The sequence below is a fragment of the Paramormyrops kingsleyae genome, chromosome 24 (genome assembly GCF_048594095.1).
Source record: "Paramormyrops kingsleyae isolate MSU_618 chromosome 24, PKINGS_0.4, whole genome shotgun sequence".
NCBI lineage: Eukaryota > Metazoa > Chordata > Actinopteri > Osteoglossiformes > Mormyridae > Paramormyrops > Paramormyrops kingsleyae.
Genome location: NC_132820.1, coordinates 22602231 through 22606319, shown reverse-complemented (window position 1 = coordinate 22606319; position 4089 = coordinate 22602231). Strand labels below are relative to the sequence as shown.

Below are 4089 nucleotides of genomic sequence, written 5' to 3'. Positions count from 1 at the left end.
GTTAGCCGGGCCTCCGTGACGCCCCCGCGCAGAGTAGAATGCCCAGGGGCGTCGCAGCCACCGGCGTCCTCCCTGTCCTCCTGTCCTCTCAAAAAACAGCAATCATTTAAACAAACATGAGGGAAAATTCAAAAGGCAAAGATGAAGTCATGCCTTACCTCAGCACAGCTGCCCACCGCACAAACGACAGCGTGTCACCTTACTTTAAAAAAAAAGAAAAATTGGGGCCGCGCACGGACAGGGCCCCTCCCTCACACCACATGCGGCTAATTAGTTGGCCATCCAGAGGCACTCAGTCTATTAGTCACCCATTCAGTCAGTCAGTTCTGCCTTTCAACAACAGGGGGCAGTAGAGGTGCACCGTTCCCGGAAGCACTGCAATACCGGGTCGATGCCTGGAGCAGATGGGGCAAGCCCCACTTCCGGCTCCCTGTTCCAAAAATCCGTTTAATATGTGGTCCCCTCCATGGGGGACGTATCAAAATAACCTTTTCATACCAAAACAAAATGTAAATCAGCTCAAATACATGAATAATAAATATTATGCTTGTACTACTTACATTAACACATAATCACAATCTATAAGGCTGAAACATTCCCACACTATGCAAATCATGCCAACACAGTACAATAAGACTTTCAAAGATAATATTAAACAAACACCCACAGAGTGTTCCAAAGTGCATTTTGCAATGTCTATACTTTGAATGTCAAATTACAAACTTCACATAAATCTAAAGTACACTAAGATTAAGATGAGTTTGTTACCAAACCAAATATATAAGAAATAATTTATTTGCCAGGAATTAAGTTTATGATATTGAATGAAATGTGTGAGCATGCCCCAGTTAGTGAAAGTGTGTCCCCTACCCCAAGACTCCAGAGGGTTAAAAAGGAACACATCCGCAGACTTCCAAGCTCTGCACTAGGGCTGAACGATATTCTGTTTTGACATCGACATCGCGATGTGCGCGTGAGCGATAGTCACATCGCCGGAACATACGATGTGAAGGGTAGAAGCCCATTGTGTATTAAGAGAACGGTAGCACACAGTAAACACGAGTTTGTTGTATGGCTTGTTGCTGGGGTGACATGCACGTTCCGCGTGCCTGCACAGTGATTGGTTCGCTGTGTCGCTGCTCACCGCTCACAGCCAACATTCACTGCTAAAAATGCGCGACGAAGAGGATCCGCCGCAAAAAAATGATTTCGTACCAAAAAGAAAGTCGAAATCATCTATTTGGGACTATTTCGGCTACAAAAAGGAGGATGTTGACCAAAAAGAGGTACTTTGCATGGAGTGTCATAAAGTTGTGGCCACAAAACATGGAAACACCACCAATTTGTCTGATCACTTAAAACGGCACCACAAAGCTCTTTACAACGAATACAAAGCCAAATCTGGATGTCAACCAAAACAAACAAATGTTTGTGATGCCTTTGCCAGTGTGACACCTTACCAGAAAGGCTCTCAATGACAGAAAGAAATAACAGACGCAATAACGTTTCATATCGCTAAAGATATGTTGCCATTAAATACCGTCGCCAAAGAGGGATTTAAGAAAATGATCCGAACGCTTGACAGGCGGTATGTTATACCATCCCGCACATATTTTTCCCAAGTTGCGATAAAAGAGCTGTATGAAAAATGCAAATCTAAGATTGAAGCAGAACTGTCGCACGTGGAATACTATGCAACTACAACAGACTTGTGGTCCAGCAGGACAACGGAGCCCTACATGAGTCTGACGGTCCATTTCATCGCAGAGGACTTCGAGCTAAAAAGTCGCTGTTTGCAGACGGCATTTTTCCCGGAAAGTCATACAGCCGAGAATGTCGCAGAGGCCCTGAGAGAAGCGGTGTCCGCTTGGGGCTTAGATGAGACACGTCAAGTCTGTATAACAACAGATAATGCAGCGAACATGGTGAAAGCTGCCGATCTGAACAAGTGGACCAGGCTACAGTGCTTCGGCCACAGACTGCATCTTGCAGTTGGTGAGTAATGACCATGATCTTTATCCAAAATAAAAATACATTTTTACTCAGCTGTTTTACTTAATAACCTGTCCTGAACCTGACAAAACTTGTAAAATGAATTTGTTGCATGTGTGTACGTAGAGCTTTAAAACGTAAGAAAAAATACAGACACTAAACATTTAATTTTAAACAAAAAATAGTTTTATGAGCACATTTGAGGAGCTCTTTTCCAAAATGCGATAACTCCATTTCAATAGTTTTCAGGGAAATTAATTGTTTTACCTAGACCCACACATTTTGTGAATATTCAATTTATCCTGTTAAAATGTTTTTTGCTTAGTCTGAACATGTTGAATAATGATTATTAAATCAAACAACTATATTGTTGTTGAAAAATTCAAAGTAAATTTTTTTTCTTTTCAAAACGCTATAAATCCATCCATTTTTCCCAAAAATTGATGGTTGTCTTTTTTTAAAAGTCTTTTGTCTTTTATTTTTCATGTTCGCAGTTATTAATAAACAATTAAAATGTCTCATTGCAATATTTTACATATTCCTAATCATTACTTTTGCTGGTTCTTTGTCACAGCTTTTAGGGGCCGTTTACATGAACGCGTCCTGCATCAGCACCGAAAACTTAGAGAGAGAGAGAGAGAGAGAGAGAGAGAGAGAGAGAGAGAGAGAATAAGATTTTTTTACTTATTTTGAGGAATTATAGCCTAATGAACAAACATCTGTTAGGAGCGCAGCCACGTTGGATTGCGAGAACGTTCACTAGGCTAAAATTAAGTTCGGTGCTTATTGGGGTTTGGAAAGAAACTGCATCTGAAACAAGGAAATTATTATTGGCGTTTATCGCGTTTTGGAAAAGAGCTCTTCATTTATTGTTTGAAATAAAACAGTGTGCTTCAATAATTAAAGTTCGCAATGTTTTGTTTGTTTTCTCCGCTTAGAAAATGCAGTGAAAAAGGATGGCCGCAATGATCGTGCTACAGGAGTCTGCAAGAAGCTGGTGAGCCACTTCTCTCACAGCTGGAAGGCCAGCGATGCCCTGGCAAAAGTCCAGAAGGAACTCAATCTACCATCACATTGTCTCATCTCAGAATGCCAAACAAGATGGGGTTCCAGACAGATGATGATCAGCAGGATATTAGAGCAGCAGCAGGCTTTAACTCAGGTCCTGTCTGCAGACAAGAAGCTGCGGCATCTAATTCCAACCTGGCAAGATATAGATGTGCTGGAGTCTGTAAGCAAGTCACTGGGCCCAATGCTGGATTTCACTGATGCACTTTCACGCGATGAATACGTCAGTGTCTCCTTTGTAAAGCCAGTTCTTCAGCTCTTCAACACTTCACTACTGGAAATGCGAGAGGAAGACACAGACCTGACCAAGAACATAAAGATGAAGATGCTGGACTACCTCAATGAGAAATACGAAGATGATGATACTCAGAAGCTGCTAGATATGGCATATTTTTTGGACCCCCGGTTCAAGATAGACTTCATCAGTGCAGACAAGAAGACCCAAGTTAAGGCCAGAGTGGTATCACAGATGATGGAATGCCAGGAGAAATCAAGCTGCAGCACTGACGTGGAGCCCAACGTTACCAGTGCACCCCAGGCAAAGAAAGCAAAGAAGTCATTGGGAAGCTTCTTTAAACAGAGAGAAACTGAAGCAAAGGGTGATTCCTCTCTGACCCTAAAGGATGCTTTGGAAGCAGAGCTAAACACTTACCTGCTAACACCTCCAATAGACAAAGAGGAGGATCCACTTGCATGGTGGAAAGTACACAAACTAAGCTTTCCTCATCTCGCCAGACTTGCCCGCAAAAACCTGTGTATTCCTGCGACAAGCTCGCCGTCAGAGAGACTTTTCAGTACTAGTGGCAACATCGTCACTTGCCAACGAACCTGTCTCAAGCCTGCAAAGGTTGATAGTAGAGGTCGACCGATATGGGTTTTTCAATAGCCGATGCCGATGACGATATTTAGGAGTCAGGGTCAGCCGATGGCCGATATATGCTGCCGATATTTTTTGGCCGAAAATTGGACGTTTTCCCCTCTATTTGCATGATAAAATATCATATTAATAATAACAAACGATACACAAAA

At 42.3% G+C, this 4089-nt stretch overlaps 1 pseudogene; it reads right to left on the bottom strand.

Moving 5' to 3' along the window:
• Positions 1–350: 350 nt before the first annotated feature.
• LOC140582516 (U2 spliceosomal RNA) lies at positions 351–583 on the bottom strand (annotated as a pseudogene).
• Between the last annotated feature and the right edge of the window lie 3506 nt (positions 584–4089).